The sequence below is a fragment of the Microtus pennsylvanicus genome, chromosome 7 (assembly GCF_037038515.1).
Source record: "Microtus pennsylvanicus isolate mMicPen1 chromosome 7, mMicPen1.hap1, whole genome shotgun sequence".
Taxonomy (NCBI): domain Eukaryota; kingdom Metazoa; phylum Chordata; class Mammalia; order Rodentia; family Cricetidae; genus Microtus; species Microtus pennsylvanicus.
The window spans coordinates 1,402,007-1,426,816 of NC_134585.1; positions in this window are offsets into that span (position 1 = coordinate 1,402,007).

Here is a 24,810-nt window from a genome sequence, read left to right on the forward strand (position 1 = left end):
AGATTAGAGAACTGGCTAATCAGAGTGCTGGCTGCACCAGCCGGATGGTGTCCACGTCTCAGGGTTCTATTGCTGTGAAGACGCCATGGCCACGGCAAACACTGAACTGGGGCAGGCTGACAGTGCAGAGGTTTCCCTTTGTCAGTGTGGCAGGAAGCATGATGGCACGCCGGCAGACGCGGTGCAGAGAGGAGCAAGGGCCCTATGGCTGCATCAGCAGGAGCAGGAAGAGAGTGAGCCACTGGTCCTGGCTGGAGCTTCTGAAGCCTCAAAACCCACCCCCAGGGACATACTTCCTCTAACAAGGCCACATGTCGCCACTCTCTGGGACCCGATGGGAGACATTTTCATTCAAACCACCACACCACATAAAGGTGGAAGAAGATAACCTAACTCACAAAGTTGTCTCTGATTGCTACACAGCATCATGGCACACGTGTCCACCCCCCTCATAAATACACATGTCATCGTCACTAAAATAAGTCACAAAAATTTTAATATCAGTGAATTTTTAACAGCTTCATAGATGTATGCGTATGTATTGTGATCACGTTCACCTCACCTGTTACCTTTTCTCTCCTCCCTCCTCCTCCTGACCCCTTTTTCCTAGTCCCTCTCCTCCTTCATGTCTTGTGTGTGCGCCTGCACATGTGAGCAGGCAGAGAGCTGCTGTATGCCTGTGATGACAACAGCCACACCATATCCAGAATACCAAGTCCCGTGGCGTCCTTCCTTGTGGCGTACCACGCCCGTCTGCGCTCTATGCGCCACCATACAGTTCGTGAACCAGGCAAGGGGCTGGAGATTGAAGCACACAAAGACCCACAGACAGAGACACAGGTCATCCTTGAAATAGGAATGCCCCAAGAATGCCCCCTTTATTGTGTTCAGGGGCAGCTCACATAGGGATCCTTAACTGAGAGCCATGCCCCAGCCAAATGCACCAGAAACCATTCCCCTGCCATCAGGAACTCCCGAGGGTCTCGTGCTCAGAGCAGCTGTAGGCACTCAGATCAGGGGAAAACAAGTTGTTTACAAGGAATTCTGGATCTGGGGGTTCACAGCTCCCAACACTTCCTGGCCCTCCTTCCTTACGTCTCCTCTCTGTATGTGGACCGTGCAACAATCCCTTACTCTCAGCCGTGGGCATCGTTGTGAGTCTCTGCTTTTTTTTTTCATTTGCTTGTTTTTTCGTGATAGGGTTTCTTTGTAGCTTTGGAGGCTGTCCTGGAATTGACTTTGTAGACCAGGCTGAGCTAATTTCACAGAGATCGCTGCTTTAACTGTTGCGTAAAGCTGAACAGAGTCCTCTGATTAAGGCTGAGGGTAGCAAGCTTTTTTGTAGGCTGCCAGTTCACAAATTATGACACAGAAACCCTCTTATTAATTATGAAAGCTCAGTCTTTGCTTAGGCTTGTCCCACCAGCTCTTATAACTTAAATTAACCCATTTATATCAATCTGCGTTTTGTCTGGTGGCTTTTAACCTTTCGTTCTGTATGCCTGACTCCTCCACGTCTTGTTGATGTCTCACGCGTGCCTAGATTCATCTTCTGCTTCCTCTTTCTCTGCTCAGAAGTCCTGCCTATACCTCCTGCCTAGCTATTGGCCGTTCAGCGCTTTATTAAACCAATCACAGCAATATACCCTCACACAGTGTACAAATACGTCACAACAGCTGAGAGCTGAACTAGTCTGTAAGGACAAACATAAATATTTAGAAGGCGGTTTTACCACACGGCCGTTTAGCAAACCATCTGGAGTAGATTTCCCCCTGTTGCCTGTGACCTCCCCAACCATAGGGTTTGACCCGGTTTACAGTCCTGCTGTGGAATCCACATTGCAGGGAGGGGCTGGTTACTCCCAGAGCAGTCACTCCACTGTTGCCCTAGTAACGCCTTGCCCAGGTTCGCACTGCCCTGCCACGCGGGACGACCACACCTGGGAGAGAGCAGCGATGTATTTTCTTCCCGAACAAGGTGCACAGCTCCTTCTGGTCAGCAGGGGGCAGCTTCCAGCCCGGTTCCAGCAGGAGTTCTCTGGTTCTTGTATTCAGAGTGTGAGGTGTCTTCTGCGATAAAGTCTTCCTTTCTAGTTCTGATGGGCAAGCAAGAGCAGTGGCCACAGCCTGGATTGTCTTGAAACCCTTTGAGGGTTCCCTAGTCAAAAACCCATAGGAAACTATCCCACAGGGCTGGAGAGATGGCTCAGAGGTTAAGAGCATTGCCTGCTCTTCCAAAGGTCCTGAGTTCAATTCCCAGCAACCACATGGTGGCTCACAACCATCTGTAATGGGGTCTGGTGCCCTCTTCTGGACTGCAGGCATACACACAGACAGAATGTTGTATTGTATAAATAAATATATTTAAAAAAAAAAAAAAAGAAACTATCCCACATCTAGAAGAGGGGTGCCTGACTTAAAGACCTACAGCTGTGAGAGCATCGGGCACCTCTGCCGGGTATCCCTGAAGCTGAACGCCTAAAAGAGGGGGAAACATGAATCAAATAATCCCAAACTGACTCCGGAATGGTGTATTCTAAGGCCTTTCTTTATTAAAGGGGAAAACTCACGGAACAGGAATGGGGGGGGTCCAACCTCAAGGTGTAGAGCATGGGAAAAAGAGAGGGGAGACCTGGGCCGGACAGTGGCTTTTTAGGAACCCAAAAGTCACGCTGCAACTGGCCCAGCCTTCCAAAGGCCATTGGTTGAAGGAGGTTCCCCATCACCTCCCCTTTTCATCTAAATAAGAGAGTTCCAAAACCAATACAAAACTATATACACCAAGAACAGATATCAAGTAAAAATAATTAGAATTACAACCAGCATAAAGAATATTAAGCCAGGAACATATGCTAAATGTTTTAATAAACATTCTCTCCTAAGGAGTCTAAGTCTTGTGTTAGAAATGGGTTGATTAGATCATAAGAGGAAATTGACTACAACTATCTAATCTTCAACCCCATCAAAGGCCTGAGAAGGGAGATAATATTACTTGAATAGGCAGGAAGTACATTTAAGCAGCTTCCAAAATATGCAGTAGATGACAGAGACAACTGGCTACCTGGGCAATCACCCAAAGTCTCATTTGCAATGTTGAAGCAACCAACTAGGCTAAGGCCTAGTGTAACTGACAGACCATTTTCAGAGGCAGGAAAAGTTTTCAAAACCATCTTACCCTGTCTTGGCAAGATTTGACAGTCTTTTTTCTTGTATCCTGCTTGTCCAGTCTGGACATCATGCACTTTGTGAGTGGTTGAGGCAGGGGCAGTTTCTTGCACAAAGGCCAATTGTGCCAAGAAAAAAACAAACTTCAAGTGGAGTGTCTTTGGTGCTCAACACTCTCTGGGGAATAGGTCAGTGCCGTCAGGAGCAATCATGTCTCATGTCAACAGAACTCTAAGTTATTTAAATGTCATGTTCAACAGATCTTTGAAGTGATTCTGTGTAGAATGCAATCTCTATTTATCTAAAGAACCTAATTAGTCTAACGATAAGTATGACAAACATGGATGACTATTGACCTATAATTCTTAATACCTATATATCTTAAAGACTAAGACTTCATACCAGAATATTAAACAATCTTTAAACAACTGTGCGGTAAATGAGGACAATGACATCAAAATGTAAACAATGTATAAGTATCTTGAACAGAGGTAGAAATATATAATGCAATATGATAAATATATCCTAAAATTGTATCAGTATATAAAATGTCTTGAACAGAGGTAGAAATATGCATGCATACAATCTGACAAAATAACATTGTATAGGTGTACAAATATTATAAACAGAAATAGGAGCATATTTAATATAACAAATATAATTTGAACTTGTATCAGTATACAAGAATCTATACCAATGTAAATTGTCCATAAATAATAGCTCACAAGTATTCACTCTATTACTTATTATTATTATTATTATTAGTGTGAGTAAGTTCACACTAATTATCTATTATCCCATTCAATTTTCCCTCTTTTTTTTTCATGGAGATCTCTGGGCCTACATAATTTTCCCCCAACCCCCAAACAATAATCAACCCCTTAATGGTGTCCCTAACCCTGAGGACAAACTTTGTTGGGAGAGGGGACGTTGTTTTCTAGAATTACTTCCAGCTGTTATGGAGGTGATGTTCTTTCTGAGGGATCCCATAAAAGTAAAATGATGGTTAAGTCTCAAGATTACTGTCTGGTGTAATTGCAAATAGTCTCTGAGTAGTTGACAGAGTTTTTCTGAAGTTCTTATTTGGAGTTCCAGGCAGAACGTTGTAAAAGGTGCCCCGTTTCAGCTAACCAAGTTGGGACCATTTCAGTAGCTGGCACCCAAAACCGGTCTTATGGTAGCTCTGTCAGCATCATGACGTCATATCAGCCAGGTGGAGTCATTGTTGTGGGGCCCCAGCTTCTTCCTGGAAACTTCACAGATTACTGCAGGAAAATCTGCTGTTCATTGTGGAAAACTCAAACATTATTCATACAGACATATAGTCAATGAAAGACATGACATAGACAAAATGGGCATGGAGGAAAGTAAAGTATTTCCTTAAGATCCATCTTCTTTCTGTCCTATTCCAGATGGCTCCTGACATGAGACAGAAACTCTGAATTTTTCTTTTAACAGCATGCTTGGATTTAGAGAAGGGTAGCCATTGTCCAACTCCAAAGTCAGATATATATATATAATTTTTTTTAGCCTCAGATGACCGATCCTCATATAGACATAATCCTTTTGGCTTGGTGATCCTTTCTGGATAGTTATTTTTTCCTCTTTAGGCATCCAAACATCCAGGATCTCTTGACCTTTTGAAGATGAGTATTTTCCTGTAAAGACAAGAACAGAACCCTGCCCCAACCCTTGTGAGGTTTCCTTACCAGCTGTATGGTTGTCAGCTCTGTGGATGAACCATCATTTCTCAAGAGGTTTCTCTTTTTCAAACCGAATCTTTGTTAATTTTGATGGTATCCATAGCTTTTCTTCTGTGGAGACAAGGGAGAAACCCTTTCCCCAACATAGCGCATCTCCTGGCTTCCATTGTGAGGTCAGCACATCTGGCTGTGAAATGTACCGGCTGGTTTAATTCAGAAGTTTTTCTATTATCCAGTGTCTCTCTGCTGCTGTTGTTCCTTTCTCATTAGCGTTAAGAAAATTCAACGTTAATAAAGCACCATGAAATCTATTTCCAGGGGATTTTCCATCCCTTTCTGTTGGTTTAGCATATCCTTTATAGTTCGATTTGATCTTTCTATAACTGCCTGACCTGTAGGATTGTGTGATATACCTGTAATGTGCTTTATGTTATAATAAGCAAAAAGCTGTTTCATTTTCCTAGAGACATAAGCTGGACCATTGTCTGTCTTTATTTGTGCAGTTATACACATGATGGCCATAACTTCTAATAAATGTGTGATTACTGAATCAGCCTTTTCTGAGCTCAGGGCAGTTGCCCATTGAAAACCTGAATACGTGTCTATGGTGTGGTGCACATATTTCAATTTACCAAATTCTGTAAAGTGGAACACATCCATCTGCCAGATTTCATTCATTTGAGTACCTTTGGGTTACTCCCTGCAGGTAACCATGTTTGGTTATAGAAAGATCAAGTAGGGCATCTCTTTATAATCTCCTTAACTTGTTGCCATGTAATAGAAAACTCTTTCTTTAAATCTTTTCTATTGACATGATGTTTCTTATGAAATTCTGAGGCCTGCAACACACTTCCAATCAATAATCGATCAATTTCTGCATTACCTTGTGTTAGAGTACCTGGCAGATCCATGTGGGATCAGATGTGTGTTATGTATATAGGACAAAGCCTATTCCCGATTATGTCTTGCACCTGGATAAATAATGAAGTCAATTCTGTATTATCTGGTATAAATTCAGCGGTTTCGATATGTAAGACAACTCTTTCTGCATATTGTGAATCAGTAATTATATTGAGAGGTTCTTTAAAATCCCTTAGCACCATGAGAATAGCATATAATTCTGTCTTTTGAACAGAACTATAAGGGCTTTGTTCCACCTTACTTAATTCTTCTGATTTTATTTATTTATTTTTAAATTTATTTATTTATTTATTAAAGATTTCTGCCTCCTCCCCGCCATGGCCTCCCATTTCCCTCCCCCTCCCCCATCAAGTCCCCCTCCCTTGTCAGCCCAAAGAGCAATCAGGGTTCCCTGCCCTGTGGGAAGTCCAAGGACCACCCACCTCCATCCAGGTCTAGTAAGGTGAGCATCCAAACTGCCTAGGCTCCCACAAAGCCAGTACGTGCAGTAGGATCAAAAACCCATTGCCATTGTTCTTGAGTTCTCAGTAGTCCTCATTGTCTTCTTATGTTCAGCTAGTCCGGTTTTATCCCAGGCTTTTTCAGACCCGAGCCAGCTGGCCTTGGTTTCAGTGTGTGGGTTCTTCTGATTTTTAATCTGCCTTTCCTGATTTATTTTAATCAGTATAAAATGTATGGGCTCCAGTTATTGGTGTGTCATGTACCAATTCGGGGAAAAATCTGAGTAGTTCTCTTTATAACGTTAATTCTATCGCTTTTGGGATAATTACTATTAATTTCCCCCAAAAAATTAGCACAAGTTCTTGGCCATGGTTCATTGTCTTCCCATAACTTTTTAATTTCATCAGTAGTGAAAGGCACTGTAGTCTCTGCTGCGTCTGTTCTTGCTAATTGATGAAGTCTCAGTTTTCCTGCTATAATTAATTCAGAGACCTTTTCCACATAAGTTTTTAATTTCTCACTTGGTTTGTGTGGTAAAAAGATCCATTCTAAGATAATATCTTCCCTCTTTAAAATTCCTGTGTGGGAAATTCTGGAAGGCAATATGACTAGAATACAACTAAGATTTGGACCACCCTATCCACATGTGCCTCCTGTAATTTCTCTTCGATGACCATCAGTTCTTTTTCCACTTCAGCTGTTAATTCTCTGGGACTATTTAAGTCTTTGTCACCATCTAAAGTTTTGTTTAAAGGAATTATTAGATCAGGTGTTAGCCCAACAGCCAGTCGCAGACTGGAAATGTGTCTTAACAATCCTTGAAAGTCATTAAGAGTCCACAACCGGTCTCTTCTAATTTGTGCCTTTTGTGTTCCAATTTTCTGTAAACCTATTCTGTAACCTAGGTAATTGACAGAATCTGCTCTCTGTATTTTCAGGAGCAATTTGCAATCCCAATTTAGACAAAACTTTCTTTGCTTCCTCAAGCATCCTTTCTAAAGCATCTGCATTTGAATCAGATAGCAAAATGTCGTCCATGTCATGGTAATTTATAGACTTAGGGAATTGCTTACATATTATTTCCAATGACCAACTTACAAAGTATTGGCACAGGGTGGGGCTATTGAGCATCCCTGTGGTATCTCCTAGTAGGCTGAGAATTATTATAAGTAGGCACGGTGAAGGCAAATTTTTCTCTGTTCTTTTCTTGTAAAGGTATAGTGAAGAAACAATCCTTTAAATCAATAACTATGAGAGGCTATCCCTTTGGTAACAGAGAAGGCAGAGGAATTCCAGACTCTAGAGGGCCCATAGGTTGAATAACCTTGTTGACAGCCCTTAGATCTGTCACCATTCTCCATTCTCAAGGTCTTTTATTTATTTACTTAAACTTTCCCGTTAGCACATAAAGTAGTAGATTTCTGTCTGGCTTCTTCAGACACCCTTCCCCCAACCTCCACTTCTCTCCCGCACCCTAACCCCTGTACCCCTGTTCCCCCATCTACAAGTCACCCGTGGTACTTATATGTCTCACAGCAAAGCTCACAATGCAACACACCTGATTCAGTCCCAGCCCTTGTGTTCCCTCAAGGTCAAGTCATTAGAGCCCTGGCCACCCACTCAAGGGTCATCGTATTGGACATGGTTTGCAAATGCGTGGACGGCAGAAAGAACTCAGGCTCAGGGTCATGGAGTGGGTTGAGTCCCTGTTGTCTCATGACCCGCGGCGATGAAACTTCCCACTCCTTCCCTATCGTTCATCAGCTGACGCCCACAGGCACGGAGCAAGCCGGTGCAGGTGGCTCTTCTTCCAAGGGAGGCTTGCTGGGTTTCACCGCCTCCTCAGCTCTGAATGTTGCTTCTCAGCAGCCTCCTCCATCTTCCACCTGGCAGCTTATCCCGACATACTCTGGAAGAGTAGCCAATGCCACATCTCAGACATTCCATCACCGCCTCTCCCGGAAATGCTCATTTCCTCAGGCTTCTGGTACGTGAGCTGGTCCAGAGGTGGAAGTCATGACTCCTGAGAGAGGAGTGACCATCAGTACCCACGGAACACCAAGAGCTGTGACCTCATCAAGTGACGGCTCTTTCCAGGAACCCTACCAGCCTCAGTTTACCTGGTCTGTCTTTCTTTCATGTACCCAAACTGTCTTTGAACTCATTACGTACCCAAAACTGGCCTTGAATTCCCCCTCTGTGTTCTGGGATCACATCTGGCTTTGCATTGAGGTTTTGTTACTCAAAAGACGCCAAGTATGAGAGGGTTGGAGGTGATGTTTATCTAATTATCCTGTGTCATTAAAAACTCGGGAGTCAGGTACCTGGGTAAGAATCAGGAAAGCGGCAAACACGTGACCAGTGACCTCCCATCTCTGTTGTTCCTCCTTCTAAAAGGGCTGAGACCCTCTCTAGGCCTGGCCCTGCTACTTCCTATCTCTCTAGTCTCAGCCTTTCAAAACCTCTATGGTTGATTTTGGTCAGTTAGTAGCTAACTCTGTCCTTTGAGTCAAAGCAAACTTGATTTCAATCAAAATATCACACAACGAGAGAGATGGTGTAGCAGTTAAGAACACTCGTTGCTCTTGAAGCAGACCAGGTTCTGTTCCAACACCCACGTGGTGGTTTAGAATCTGTAACTACATCCAGGGGATCCCCTGCCTTCCTCTGACCCTCACAGGTGCTGTACCAGTATCTCTTATTACTGTCCATGATTCTTTCTCTTCAAAAATTTTAGGGTCTTTCCTGGTTAGTTTTTGTCAATTTGACACAAGCTAAGGTCATCTGGAAAGAGGAACTTCAAGTGAGACCCTCAATCAGATTGCTTGTAGACAATTCTAGTGGGCACTTTCTTGATTAATAATTGATGTAGAAAGGCCCAGCCCACTGCATATGGCACCATCCCTGAGAAGGTGGTTCTGAGTTGTATAGCAAATCGAGGTAGGCAGTCTGTGGAGAACAAGCCAGTAAACAGCATTCCTCCATGGTAGCTGCCCCAGTTCCTGCCTCTGGGTTCCTGCCTTGGTTTCCCTCAGTGGACTGTGACTTGGAATGTGTAAGCCAAATAAATCTTTTCCTTACCAAATTGCTTTTATCACAGCCACGGGAAGCAAACTAAGACAGGGTCTCTCCAAAGCGGAAGGAGAGGCTCTGCTGCCGACCTCACCTCTGGAGGCCATGGAGAAGCGAGGATTCCTCGTCTCCTGGATCCTCACTGTGACAGAGGCGGTGTGGGGCTAAAGAACACACTGTCCCCAGGAGAGTGTTCCCTGGGTGTCAGCAGTGGGAAATCATTGTGCCACTGCCCTGCCCAGGGTCTCCATACCCCACTGGAGGAATGTTAACCAGCCTCTTAATTTAACTCTTGGTTTGTTTTGTTTTGGGGACAGTTTCACTATGTAGCCCTGGCTATGCTGGAACTCACTCTGTAGACCAGGCTGGCCTTGAACTCAGAATCTCTGCCCCCCAGTGCTGTGATTAAATGTGTGCACCACCACACCTGGCTTTCTTTCCTGATTTTTTAAATAAATATTTATTTATTTATTATGTATACAATATTCTGTCTGTGTGTATGTCTGCAGGCCAGAAGAGGACACCAGACCTCATTACAGATGGTTGTGAGCCACCATGTGGTTGCTGGGAATTGAACTCAGGACCTTTGGAAGAGCAGGCAGTGCTCTTAACCACTGAGCCATCTCTCCAGCCCTCTCTTTCCTGAATTTTTAATTTTTATTTTTTTGAGATGGGTCTCATATAGTCCTGGCTTACCTCAACACTGACATGTAGCCCAGGGTGACCCTGCGTGTTTTATCTTGTTCCCGCCTCTCAAGTGCTGGGATTGTTTTCTGCCACGCCTTGTTTTATACAGTGCTGCTGACTGAACCCAGGGCATCCTAGGCCACCAACCGAGCCACACCCCCAGCTCCTCTTCCCTGCGTATCAATAAGCAAGAGACTGAAATTACTTTTGTGAACACAGTTCTGGAATCCTATGAAATCACCACGGAATTCACAGTGGCGAGTTGCTTGCCAGCATTTCTCTGCCGCTCTCACGGATTCTCTGTGGACTTCCTGTTGAGCGCGAGCAGACTTGCTTGTCTTACCTGTGTGTGTACCGACAACTTGAAAAGGCTTGGGAAGCCTTCTTCATACTCGTGATCACTTATTTCATATCCTCACTAATTAGCTTCTCTGGTTTTAAATTGCATTTGTTTACTTAGCACGGTCATGTGTGTGGGTGCACATGTGTGTGCCGTGACTCATGTGTGGGGGTCGGAGGATATCCTGTCGGGAGTGCATGGGGACCAGAGTGTGAAACTCAGGTTGCCAGGCTTGGGGGCAAGAGCCTTTGATTGCCAGTGCCTTTGGCGGCAAGAGCATTTGGATACCGGGAAATCTTGCTGGTTCCTGTTTGTTGGGTTCTTTTTTCCTTTCATTTTTTGTTTTACACATTTGGGTATTTTGCAAGGAGGTGTGGCATCTGTGTATCCCACACACAGAGGCCAAAGGATGGCACCAGGTCCCTGGGACTGGAGTTACAGATGGTTGTGAGCTGTCTTGTTTTGTGGAAACTTGAACCCAGGTCCTCTGGAAGAGCAGCCAGTGCTCTCCATCTCTGGGCCATTTCTCCAGGACTGTTTTGTTTTGTTTTGTTTTTTGAGACAGAGTCTAATGAGATGCAAGCTGGTCTCAAGCTGTGTCCTGTCACGTGGCTCATGGCTTTTACCTCTTCTCCTTTGTGTCCTGCTTCCTCTGAGTATGGCTGGTGACCTTACTTTTCTCCTTCCTCGAGACCTCTCTGTCCCCAGAAGTTCTGCCTAGCTACTGGCCAACCTGCTCTTTATTAAACCAATCGCAGCGACACATCCTCACACAGTGTAAAGGAACATTCTGAGACACTGCGCATGGTATTTTTGCTCCTGATGGGTTTCACCTGGAGGTGAGCTTCTCTGCCATGCAATGTGGTCTGCACCTATGAACCCAGAGGAGAGACGGGAAGACACCTGCAGTGTGACCCGGATCATCACTGTACACAGTCAAGAGCTGCCTGTCATCATGGCTGCTGGTTTGAAGTTCTGATTTTTCTTACGAGAGTCATTATAAGATAATAAGGAACAAAGAGGGAAGAGAGAGTCGTTGCAAAGGACATTTAGGGAACTCATAAATGTTTTGTATATCATTTTTCTTTTCTGTTGATAAAAAAACAGAATCAGGTATGGTAGGTAGAGACAGGAACTCAGGGCTAGCCTTAGCTACATAGCAAGTCCTAGGTCTGGCTGGATTTGAGATTGCCTTAAAAAAGAATCAGCCTGTAGTCTGGCTGTTGCCATGGAATCTGCACATCAGCATACCTGCTGCTGTGGTAAAATGGTTATTTGATAAATCATCCCTGTGTAATTGTTTTCTTTTTTCTCTGTGGCGGCAGGGTGTCCTGCTAAGGATGGCCCTGAACTTCTGTTGATCTTCCTCCCGATCAGTGTGCAACATCACCCTGGTGGTCTGTGATAGACAGGTACCCCACACAAGACCAGCGCACCTGTATCCCAGCCCTACCAACCATCCATCCGCAGGGCTGGGTGGCCACCAAACACCTGCCACGAGATGGCCGTGTCCGTGTCGGCGGGAAAAGCTGACGCCATGATGGGTGAGTTTTAACTTTTTAGATTTATTTTCAGTAAGTTATAATTGAATAGTGGCTATGATCTGAGGAAGGGTGGCAGAATGCAGATCTGATCTGTAAGCTTTTCCTCTCATCACGGTTTGTCTGTTTACAATTCACATATGCCCATAAGTTCTGCTTGGTTTTTGTTGTGTTGTTGTTTGTTTGTTTTAGAGATCCATACATGTGCCCACGATGCAGCAACTTCAAGATTACCATTAAAAGACCCTGCATCAAAACTGATCTTTTTTTTCTAGACAGGGTCTCTCTTTGCAGCCCTGGTTGGCCTAGAACTCACCGTGTAGGCCAGTTTGGCCTCAAGCTCACAGAGAACTTACCTCTGTCTCCCAAGTACTGGCATTAAAGGCATGTGCTACTACCTGCCTAACCTCAAAATTAAAAATAAAAATTAAAGACTTGTATTTAATGCCACTGAAATGAGAGAAAGCAATGTAAAACATCTGTTTCTCTCATCTTCATTATTACAACTATAAAAATCTTGTATTGAGATTTACAATTTGCCCTATTTGGTTTGCACTGATAACTCTCCAAGCATAATCTGAAACATGATTAGAAGCTAACTGAAACACAGAGGTTGATAATAATATAGCTGAAAAAAAAAAGTGTGTACCCCCATGCCTGGTAGCAGCCTCTATTTTGGCAGGCGTCATCAGAGATGGGTTCTTGGGGCCACCAAGGCCCTACTACTCTCAATGATGAGACAAAGGAAGAAACCGAGTCTGAGCTGTGGCCTGTCGGGGGTCGCGGCAGTGGTCTGGCCTTTCCAGGTGTTTTCCTGGCTTTGAAGAAGTAAATGCTGATGTGTGAGAGATTTGCATGGGTAGCCTCTAACTGCTGAGCAGCCAGCAAGAAAACAGGGGTTTAGAATCCATAGCTGTGGGGGACAAATGAACTTGGGAAACACAAGCCCTGGGGAGAGTCAACATCAGTCAGCTGGGCTTGGTGGCTCACAGAGTAATCTCTGGGTAAGGCGGCAATTAAGAGTTCAAGGCCAGCCATAGCTACAAAGTGAGTGTGGGGCTAGCCTGGGCTACAAATGTAACCCCTGTCTCAAAAACAAACAAACACAAAAAACTCAGCCTCATTGATTTCAGCCTGTGATCCCCAAACAGGAAGCTTCTCACACTGTACACAAATGTCTCATCTTCAGAACCTGTGAGGCAACAGATGAGATGTCACACTGTATCTCAAACAAGCCGAATATTATGTCACTAATGTTCCCTACCCTGACCTTGTCTCCCCCACCTCCCAGGAGTTTCCACTCCCACAGACTTTGGCACTAAGTTCCGTGTTTTCGATTTCTTTTGCGATTTCCTGATGGCCTTCTTCTAACAGCTCTTGCAAAGGGCCATTCTCCCCTTTCAACAAAGTGCCGCCCTCATCTCCTGCTTGTTTCTATTTCTCCTTGAAATTTATCTGTCCTTAGGTCACCCCCTTTCCCTGGAAACCCACATCCCGCAGGGGCAGTGGCTTTCTGAAACTCTAGTTGCTGGTCTGTGCTTGTGTTAGCATTACCCCACACCAGTGTCTAAGGCAGGGACCATGTCCCCTCTCCACCTTCCCCTAAGGCAGGAACCATGTCCCCCCTCCACCTTCCTCTAAGGCAGGAACCATGTCCCCCCTCCACCTTCCTCTAAGGCAGGAACCATGTCCCCCCTCCACCTTCCTCTAAGGCAGGAACCATGTCCCCCCTCCACCTTCCTCTAAGGCAGGGACCATGTCCCCCCTCCACCTTCCTCTAAGGCAGGAACCATGCCCCCCCCCACCTTCCTCTAAGGCAGGAACCATGTCCCCCCTCCACCTTCCTCTAAGGCGGGGACTATGCCCCTCCACCTTCCTCTAAGGCGGGGACTATGCCCCCCCACCTTCCTCTAAGGCAGGGACCATGCCCCCCCCTTCACCAGCCTCTAAGGCGGGGACTATGCCCCCCTCCAGCAGCCTCTAAGGCAGGGACTATGCCCCCCCACCTTCCTCTAAGGCGGGGACTATGCCCCCCCACCTTCCTCTAAGGTGGGAACCATGCCCCCCCACCTTCCTCTAAGGCAGGGACCATGTCCCCTCTCCACCTTCCTCTAAGGTGGGGACTATGTCCCCCCCACCTTCCTCTAAGGCAGGGACCATGCCCCCCCTTCACCAGCCTCTAAGGCGGGGACTATGCCCCCCTCCAGCAGCCTCTAAGGCGGGGACTATGCCCCCCCACCTTCCTCTAAGGCGGGGACTATGCCCCCCCACCTTCCTCTAAGGCGGGAACCATGCCCCCCCACCTTCCTCTAAGGCGGGGACCATGCCCCCCCTTCACCAGCCTCTAAGGCAGGGATCGACCGTGTGCCCTCGCCCTGGGACCATGCTTGGCCTTGCCCATGATTGCTCACTAACTTCAACTAGAAATTTTAATTTGGGGAGAGTTGACAGATATATAGTAAGGACAATGAATTAAATAACATGAGCTAATATCCCTTGAGGCATGCTTCCTGCACTAAGTCCAGGGGACGAAAGGTGTGGCTAGACATCCCCCCCTTGTTCTCTTAGAGGAGCTATGAGAAAAACTGCAGCACCCCCCGCCAGCTATAATAAAGAAACTCTGGATAACTTTCCTAGGGATCCACTGAGTCAGAGCTCACATCTAGTTAGGCAAGGAGTAGGTGTGGCCAGGTGACTGTTTCTTGGCCTCAGCATCCGACAATTTATGGACCAGTAAGGGAAGTCCCCCGTACTCAGAGCCCGGATACTCTCTAGGTTCTCTGCTTAGTTGCCTGAGCTGGAGGCTCCAAGGACCCCCTCATTTCCACACTGGAAAGAAGTTAGCTAGCCTCTCTTGAGGAGAGACAGGATTCACTGTCCTGCTGGCCTGGGCCTGGAGACCCCACAGCCAGTTAGATATGTGGTTAACCGTACTTTCTGCTCTTGTGGGAGACTTGAGTTGTCTTCCCAGCTGCGGGGAGCTGGACAGTCCTTTCCAACTTCCACCAGCCCTACATAAGCCCGCTGCGAACACATAGTGTGTGTGTGTGTGTGTGTGTGTGTGTGTGTGTGTGTGTGTGTGTGTGCATGTGCATGCGTGCACACACTCACGTGTTGTAGGGCTCAGCCATGACAGGCTCAACAGAGACCACCTAGGCACCACCCAGGAACAGACCATCCAAGAGGAAAGTACCTAATGTTCCGAAGGAAATACCTAACATTCCAACCACTGTAGATAGGATCACCTAATGTCCCTTAGCCCAGAAGACACCCATTCCTTTTCCACCTGGATACCCCTAGACAAATGTCAGCCAGTCTGGGGTCCTGAACCTTAGAAATCCCTCACCCCCACCTCTGCTATGTTAAAAACCCCACCCTGTCTGAGCTCAAGGCTCTCTGATTGTGCAAATACGTTGACACACAACACATGGAGGACAAAGGCCTGAGATCCCCGGAGCTGGCCTTACAGATGGTTGTCTGCTGTCAGACATGGATGCTGGGAACCAAAACCTTAGAATAAGAAAAGCAATAGATGTTCTTCATCATTGAGCCATCTCTCTAGCTCCAAGAGGTGTTTTGTTTTGAGAGAGATTAGACAGAGAGAGAGAGGGGGGGGGGGAAGGGCTGTAGAACGGACAGGAAAGTCCTTGTGTAAATGGAAATTCACTATGAAGTTGGGAGGGCAGACGATGGACTGAGGATGGAGCCTACCACTTAGGTGTATGGAAAACAAGATGCTTGTAGAGCCCAGGAAGGCACCTCTGGGGAGGTTAAAAGGTAGGAGAGAAAATGATCATGGAACTGAAGGGAGCAGAGAGAGACATAGAGAGAGGGAGAGGGAACGAGAGCAGCCATGAGCCCGATGGACTGTGTGGTTTGCGATGCACAAGCTCCATTGTTTCTGCCATCAGGGCAAGGGATGGGGCGATGTAGTCAAAGTGGGGTTGATTTCAGGTGTGCCAGGGAGGAGAGGGGAGCGCTCCGAGTGTGGCAGACAAGGGATGTGCCGTGGAATCTCTGTGAAGGACCGAGGGGAGTGGACAGCTTCAGCTGTCAGCTCTCTCAGCTTCCTGGACCCTTCTCCTGCTCACAGTTCCTCCGGGTTGAGGGTCTGGAAGGAAGTGTCTGGCTCAGAAGGGCTGCAGAGTCCTCTCCAAACTCTCTGCAGCCTGAAGCTCCCTGGGTCTGCTTCCCTTTGAGAAGCAGGTTGAAGGGTGAAAGCAAAACAAACAAAGCCTGAGGTTTTTTTGTTTGTTTGTTTGTTTTGTTTTGTTTTTTGTTTTTCAAGATGGGGTTTCTCTATGCAACCCTGACTCCTGGAACTTGCTCTGTAGACCAGGCTAGCCTTGAACTCAGAGACCCGCTCACCTCCACCTCTTGAGGGCTGGGATTAAGGGCAGTGCACCACCAAGCCTACCCAGCTCATCTGTTTTGTTTTTTTAAGAGTAGGAAGGGGAGGAAGAAGTCAAGTCAGAGGAGTGCCTAGATTTGGAGGAGGAGGAAATGGATGGGAGGACTGGGAGTGGGTAGTGGGCTTGTGGGTGATGTGTTTCCTATGCAATCATGAGGACAGGAATCATGAATTCAGGTTCCCAGCATCTCCGTGAAGACTGCACCTATAACCCCGGCACTGTGGGTATTGAGTGAAGACGGGCACATCTTGAGAGCTTATGGGCAGACAATCTACACCAAGAGACTCTGGAGAGCTGGTAAGGCGGCTCACCGTTTACTTCCAAGCCTGACGGCCTGAGCTGGACCCCTAGGGCCTCCATGTTCGAAGCTGAGAACCCACTCCTGTGACTCATCCTCTAACCTCTACAGACATGCACACCCACACCGAAAATCAATAAAAAGTGCAAAACAGAACAAGGCGGCGAGTGGTGGAGATGCTGGACCTCAACCTCTGGCATCCACACGTATGTGCAGGGCCTTGTTTGCACATACACACGCTCACACGAGGTCTGGGGACAGTAATTAGCCTGGAACAAAGAGAGACCCCCTGAGGTTTAGATTGAAGACTCTGGTGAGTCTAATGTGGTTGGGGGGGGCACCAGAGAGAGCGATGGGTGAGAGAAAAGACTCGGCTCCCTCCTGTTGGGATTGGAGAATCCAATCAATGTTTCCTCACACGGCCAACCACGCCTTTGCAGAGTGTATCTACAGGAGGCACCCAGGCTTGCTGGCCCACATCCATAGTCCTAGCACTCGGGACGTAGAGGCAGACAATCATGAGTTCATCAACCTTGGCTACATCATGAGCTGGAGGCTAGCCTGGGCTACATGAGACCGTCATCTCAGAAAAAAAGGGGGAGGGAGGCTGGAGAAATGGCCCAGTGTGTAAGAGCACTGTCTGCTCTTTCAGAGGTCTCCAGTTCAATTCCCAGCAACCACATGGTGGCTCACAACCATCTGTAATGAGATCTTGTGATCTTTTCTGGCCTGCAGGCAAACATGCAGACAGAACACTGTATATATAATAAATAAATCTAAAAAAAAAAAAAGGAAACAGGACAAGATTGAGGTTGGAATGATGTTCCTCCACTCGGCCACAGAACTGATCTCAGTTCCTCCTGGTTGGAACTTCCTTACCCATTTTTCCATTTTCTTCAGAGGGGTGGGAGCTGGGTGGGGTGTCCTGGAAAGTGTGCCGGTTAATTTTTTTGTTGTCTTGACATAAACAGGGGTCGTCTTGGAAGAGGGAACCTCAACTGAGAAAATGATCCAACCCCACCAGACTGGCCTGTGGGCAAGCCCATGTTGAAGCTTACAGCCACAGTGCGCAGGGCCACCCTGGGCAGGTGAGCAAGCCATGGGGAACACGGCAGTGCAGTGTTGCTGGCCTCCAGGCTCCTGCCTCGAAGTCCCCCTGTGGTGGACTTCAACTGTAAGATAAAACAAACCCATTCCCCCTCGGGTTGCTTTTGGTCATGGTGTTTACTGCAAAAATAAAAATTTGAACTGAGACAGCAGACCATAATGAAGAGCAGAAACCTCCTAACGAGCCTCTTCTGTCCATCTGGAGGCCCCGAGGATAGAGAGAAAACGCTGGTGGGACTCGTCCTTGATGAGCTCCTAGCGCCCCCTCGTGGCCACATGTTTATTTTGATGTAGCCGGGACTGCTGTCCAGTGCTTCCTATTTCTCATGCATCTCAAGTCTCCCAACAGGTGCAAGCCTCTCTTCCCAGACACATTTTGTTCTCGGGAATTTGAAGGTTGATACAGTTGTGCTAAGGCCTCCGACTTGTAGTTCTGACGGTCATCTATTTTCTGTCTGTTTTACGGGACTAGCCTTGAGTCAAGCAGCTGCCATCTTGGAGAGCTCAGCTGTTGTCTTTACAGAAAGATCATTCCAGGTGAGCTTTCTGTATGGCCCATGGAGGGGTCACACACAATACACAATTAATTCCTTAATTGCTCCTGGCCTGGGGGAAAGAACCACGGTATATAGGCCAGGGAAACAGGGTGCCAGGGATCCATTTGGGGGCTGGCTATGGAGAAGCCTCCACCCCCATGGGTAAAGGATTTTGCAGGTGTGGCCCGTTGCAGGAGGAGCCACATTCCTATAAATAACTGCTCACCTGTGCTCTGTCGGGAAGCCCATTGGTTGCTCAGAGTGACCTTGGTGGAGCTGCGTGTGTCCTCGGGACCTTAGAGGAGGGGTAGACCTTGGAAAGCCAAACTCTGCTTCCCACAACCTCCCATTGCTCTCCTGCTTCCTCTCCACAGCTCGGTGGTCGCTGGTGGTGACAGGCGACCATGGTTAATTCTGGCCTGGGTACTTGTTTAGAACAACTGTGGACATTCTTTTCTGGGGTCGGGTTGTAATCCCCACCTATCAGTGACCGCTCACCTCATTCAGGGAAGATGGAGGGTCTCTCACCTGGAGACAGTAAACCATGGAGTGTGAGGAAAAGCCCCTCTCTCTTTTCTTCATATTTAATGATGTACGTATGTTTGTCTCTGTGTGGGAAGACACTTGTGAGTGCTGGCGCTAGAAGGGCCTGTAGAAGCCATAGGACCCAGGAGCTGGAGTTATAGGCAGTTACGAGACGCTGCTGTGGGCGCTGGAAATTCATCTGGTTCTCTGAAAGGACATCAGGTGCTCTTAAAAGCTGAGCCATCTCTCCAGCCCCTTTCTTTTGAAAATCAGGGCCTCATATAGCTCAGGACATAGCTTAGAGCAGTGGTTCTCAACCTTCCGAATGCTGCAACTTTTAATACGTCTCTCATGTGGCGGCTACCCCCAACCATAGAATGATTTTCATTGCTGTTTCATAACTGTAATTTTGCTACTGTTATGAATCTCAATGTAAATCTCTGTGTTTTCCAGTGGTTTTTGGTGACCTCTGTGGGAGGGTCCGTCAATCCAAAGGGGTTGTGACCCACACGTTGAGAAGCACTGGCTTAGATGCTTCTCAAATCTAGATCCTCCTGCCTCCACATGCTGGGGTTGCAGGTGTCGGCTGGTTTATGTGGTGCTAGGGAACAGAACCCGGGTTCCATGTTTGGGAGGTAAGTGCTCTACTGGCTTTGGCTGGCCCCAGCCTCTTGTCATAACCAGGTTCGTTCCTGTCAAGACGAAGCTTCCTCACTTTTTCCACTCAAGATCTGGACAGGAACACGGCTAATGCCTTGAACGCTTCCTGATGAGGGGAATGCCAGACGCTGATGGGAAAGGAGTGGCTTTAAAATAACACTTTAGTACTTTCCTCTCTTGCAAAGGCCCTGCTCAAGCCGGGGAAGAGTGAGTGTACAAGTCTAATTTATTGTGGCCGCCAGAGGGCAGCACTGAGTCAAGGACGAGCAAAGAGAGGCCAGAGAAGGCAGCTCAGGGAAAAAAAGACTAAACAAACCCGATAGAGACGCTGACGGCCTTCAGAGACGCGCATTCCAGTGCCTGTTCTCAGCGCCTGGGCATTTCAGTGTGGTTTTCTGTCCATCACGGTACAGTGGTGAGGGGTGAAATCCGTTCCTTGGTGGGCGCTATGGTGCATGCCTGTGATGCTGGTAGCCTGGAGACCAAGCAACGGTGACCGCAAGTAGTGAGTTCCCGACAATGTGTGTCCAGTTGGAGCAATTTAGCAGACCCTGACTCAAAATAAAAACTAAGAAAAAGGGGCTGGAGAAACTGACTCAGTGGTTAAGAGCCTGTGCTGATCTTTCAGAGGACACAGGTTTGGTTCCCGGCAACCACATCCAGCTCCTCAAAAGTCACCTGTAGTTCCAGCTCTAGGGCGTTTAATGCCTCCACGGGCATCTGCATCTCATGCATAGACGTAAGCACAGACACACGCGCACGCGCGCACACACACAATTAAAAATAATAAAAAAAATATTTTTAAAGTGAAGTTCAAGGGGCTGGAGAGCCAGGGCGGTGGCGCACACCTTTTATCCAGCCCTTGGGAGAAAAAGGCAGGTGAGTATCTGAGGTGGAGGGCAGTCTGGTCTACACAGCAAGTTCCAGACCTGCCGGATCTGGATCCATAGTGAAACTCGGTGAAAACAACAGCAGGGTGGGTGGGCTGAGGGCTGGGAGTCAGGTGGGTGGTGGGTGTTGTGCTAGGAAAACAATCATTATTTAGAAAGAATCAGGCTGTAAATTCAACCTCCAGCATCGCTACAAAATGTGGCTAGGAGCCAGGAAGGTGGCTCAGCAGGCAAAGGCTCTTGCTGCCAAGCCTTATGATCTGAGTTTAATCCCAGAAAGAACTGAATATGGCCCTCTGATCTCTGCGCGAGCTGCGGTGCGTGTCCAGAAGAGGGCACCAGATTCCCTGGAGCTGGCATCACAGGCGTTGTGAGCCAGCAGACGTGGGTGCTGGGAACAGAACTTGTGTCCTCTGCTCAAGTAGAAAAGCCCCCTGGAGGAAGAGGAAAGAGGAGCCATCTTTCACGACCGCTGATGTTTGCCGTGAGCGAACTGGAGCCCTTTGGCCATGCTTGGCTAGGAATTGTGGGTAGGCAGGGGGAAGCTCTTCCAGAACTGGAAGTCCCAGCCCTTGGATGCCCGTGGCTTAGGGCCCATTGCTCCAGGCTTTAGACAGCAGAACCTGCAGCTGCAAACCTTTGGGCCAGAGGCTGCTGCTCTGGGCTTCAACCCCTCCCTGACTTACATAATCCTCTGCTTCTAGATGTTGCTACCAGCAGTGAGACTTGTTAAGTTTTTCCAAACAGCGTTTCTCTATGTACCCCCAGCTGTCTGGGGACTTGCTCTGTAGATCAGGCTGGCCTCACACTCAGAGATCCGCCTGCCTCTGCCTCCTGAGTGCTGGGATTAAAGGCGTGCGCCACCAGGAGTTGGTGCTGCAGCTCTAAAGCAGCCTCGTGGTGTGCTGGGACCTCCACTCTACAGGAGCAGGAGACAGCTCTGGTGACGGTGTTTAGGGACTGACATTTGTAGCCTCTGGGCCTTCGTACTGGGACCCTCAATCCTTCAGTGTGTCAGCTCCTCTGAACTCTCCCTGTGACTCTGGTTCATGGCAGTCTCCCTCTCCAGCCTCCGGTTCCCTCCTCACCTCGCCTCTTCCACGCCCACTCAGCCCTTCCTTGTTCGCACTGTCCAGAGCTACTATTGATGAGGCCATTGCCGTCCCCACAGCTGCCCCTGCTTCCACTACTGCCATCAGGAGGGCATCGCCTCACCGACCCAAGAAGTGAGTTGAAAGTTGGGAAGGTGACGCAAAGCCAACCCAAAGCGGTTGCTTGTTGGTAGTCCTTCAGGTAAGGAAAGGAGACACCTGGGAAGGATCCACCAGCTGTCGCGCAGGGAGTCCAGTCACCCCGACATCTCAGCACATTTAAGGGGGAAAAGGTCTGTCACAAACCCCAATAGTGCTTTTTAAAATTGACACACCGGCCCAACGCCTGTGGAGGTCAAAAGACCAGTGAGTTCTCATTTTCACCACAGGGGTCCCAGGGACTGAATTCAGACTATCAGGCTTGGTGGTCTTTACCCCTGAGCCACCTGGCTGAAGCTGGAGAGCTGTTTAATAGTGTTTACATTGCCCTAAGAAAGCCTAGCTTCTATGCTAGTGCCCCAGGCATAGGTGGGGCCCTGGTCTGTCCTAACTAGTTAGTACCTTCCTCTGCTGTGAATCTTGACTCCAGTGAGGAGGGCAAGGTACATAATCCTGTGTAAAGTGGTGGCTACCTTGTGGGAGTCTATGGGTGGGTGGAACTGAGCTCTGAGTGTCAGCCGGCCCCTTCTGGCTATACGTGGACACAGTTTAGTTCCTGTCACATGTGGGTTACGTCAAGAGGGGCACTGAGGAAAGAACACATCCAAAGGATTTGTGTTTCCATGGGGCTGAGGGTATAGCTTGGCTGGTGGAGTCCTTTGTCTTTCATGACACTCCGGGTTTGATCTTCAACACCACATAAGCAGGGTATGGTGACGTATACCTATAACTGTAGAACTTTAAGACAATTCTGAAGCCATTTCTGACAACTCTCAGTACTTCCCCTCCTCCCCTGGTAACCAAGAACATAACAGCTATGCATGCACATACTGAGATGTTGGGAACTTTCTGTTTCCCTGAATAGGGGCAAGATAACCCTTAGGTGTTGACTCAGTTATTGGTGTTTTGACTTAGTCCTTGGGAAAGGGCAAAGTGACCCTCAGAAGTTTTCCCTTACCTCATCTGATCTGGCAACCACTCTCCAGCCAATTATTGGTAATAGCCCTTTTGAATAATCCAATCGTAATAGTTAAAGAACAACCCCCAGACACCCCTTCCTTCTGTGGTTTTTCCCTTTAAAAATAGCCTGTACCAGACATTCAGGCTCTTCTAGCCTCCCGACTGCTGGAAGACCCTGTCATGACAGAATTAATAAAATCCTCATGCTTTTACATCAGCTGTGACTGATGTAAAAAATGCTCCAAGATCCCCGCAGCAGTAGGCAGCAGAAATGTTGTAGGTCCCAAATGGTGGTAGCAGTCCATGTGGTGGCAGGCAGTGGGCCCTGGGAGCAGCCAGTCCCAGACAGAGACGGCTGCTGGTCTCAGAGCAGTGGTGGGGGGCCATGTGGCAGCAGGCAGTGGGCCCCAGGCAGAGACCGCTGCTGGTCCCTGAGCAATGGCTGGTTCCAGGCAGGGAGACACATGGCGGGCAGGCAGAAGACAGAAACATGGATAGACAGGACATGCAGGGTGAGGTTGAATGTTTATTCAGGGGGTTATAGAGGAGGAAGGGTGAAGGGGGGACAGAGAGAGGGGGCGAGAGAGAGAGAGAGAGAGAGAGAGAAGAGAAGAAAGAGACAGAGAAGGGGGGAAGCAGAGAGGAAGATGGAAAAGAGAGAGCTCAGGCAGGAAGCTGAAGATCAGCCTGCCTCAGCGGATGGGGAGGGGCGTGGGTGTGGCTTGTCCCTTAAAGCGACAGGAAAGCACAACAGTGACAAGAGAGATGGTCTCTTGGGGCGACTCCTCCTCCTCCGTGATTGGATGCTAGGGTCCAACATAACCTTAGTTCTCAGATCTGGGGGCAGGAAGAGCAGACGTTCAAGGCCATCCTCGGCTATCTGGCAAGTTTGAGATGAGCCTGATGGACAGGAGACCCTGTCTAAAAATAATAAATAAAGCTGGGCGGTGGTGGCACATGACTTTAATTCCAGCACACAGGAGGCAGAGGCAGGGGGATCTCTGTGAGTGCAAGGCCAGCCTGGTCTACAGAGTGAGTTTCAGGATGGACTCCAAAGCTACAGAGAAACCATGTCTTGACAAACAAACACAAAGCAAAACAAAAAACAAAACGCAAAGAGAGAGAGAGAGAGAGAGAGAGAGAGAGAGAGAGAGAGAGAGAGAGAGAGAGAAAGAGAGAGAGAGAGAGAGTTCTTGCCTTTCTCAGCTCTTCCTTCAGTTTTGGGGAGCCCACCAGAGACCTCTTAGCTACAGTTTAAAGTCAACTGAAAGTCTTTCTTCCAGGCGGCTGGGGCTACACCCAGGTATTCGGGGACCTCGGTGTGGCCCCGAATGTCCGTAACACAAGGTTTTTGAAGGCAGAAAGCATACACTGGCATCTCACTCAGCAGCTCTGGGGAGGGGTGTGGGGACACAGGAGCTTCCCGGTACACGGCAAGTTAACTGAAACTGAGATGAGATGAGTTAGCTGGAGCCCGGGTTCCTAGAAAAGAGCTGGGTGATTTTCCACGGGATTCTCCACCAAGGAAATGAAACTCTAGTTAAACTTGGAATGGTCTCAGCAAAAATCCCCATGAACCGGGCCTACCCTGCCTCGTCCTGTGACACTTTTTCTCCTCCCTTCTTCCCTGGCGCCCTCCCTGCCTCCTCCCTGTTCTTGGGTAGACACTGAGCCCAGGGTTTCACACATCCGAGGCCATCTTCTGTGACACACGCTCAGACTTTCTGATTTTGTGATTTAGCCTCACCAGGACAAGCTGGAGACCCAGCAGAGGCTCTTTGGAGCGCAGAAGGAAAACCTGCTGTGCACAGGTGTGGATGGAGCCACGGCTCTTGACAGGCTGTGATTTAAATTGTTGATTGTGATGGACAAGTCAAAATGGCCATGATAGCATCTTGGTCCATGGCCGTGAGGAGAGAAGACATGGAGGCTGGCTGGACAGTGAGATAAATAGCCTGGTAAGGACTCTCGTTCAGATCCCCAAACCCACATAAAAACCTGAGTGTGGTGATATCCGCTCGTAATCCCTGCACTGGAGAGGCTGGGCTATGAGGATTTTTGTGGCTATCTGGTCAACCACATCAGTGATTTCCAGGCTAGTGAAAAACCCTGTATAAAAACAAAACAAGGAGACTTGACCCTGGGAAAAGAGCGATCACTGGGAGCCTTCTGAAGGGCTGGCACCTGTGCTCAGCCCATACTCAGGTGAAGCAACCTGGCTGAGACAAAGGCTCACGTGGACAACTCGGAAGCTTCTCTCCATGGCAACTGTTCTGTGGCACTGTGACTGGACCACGCTTTC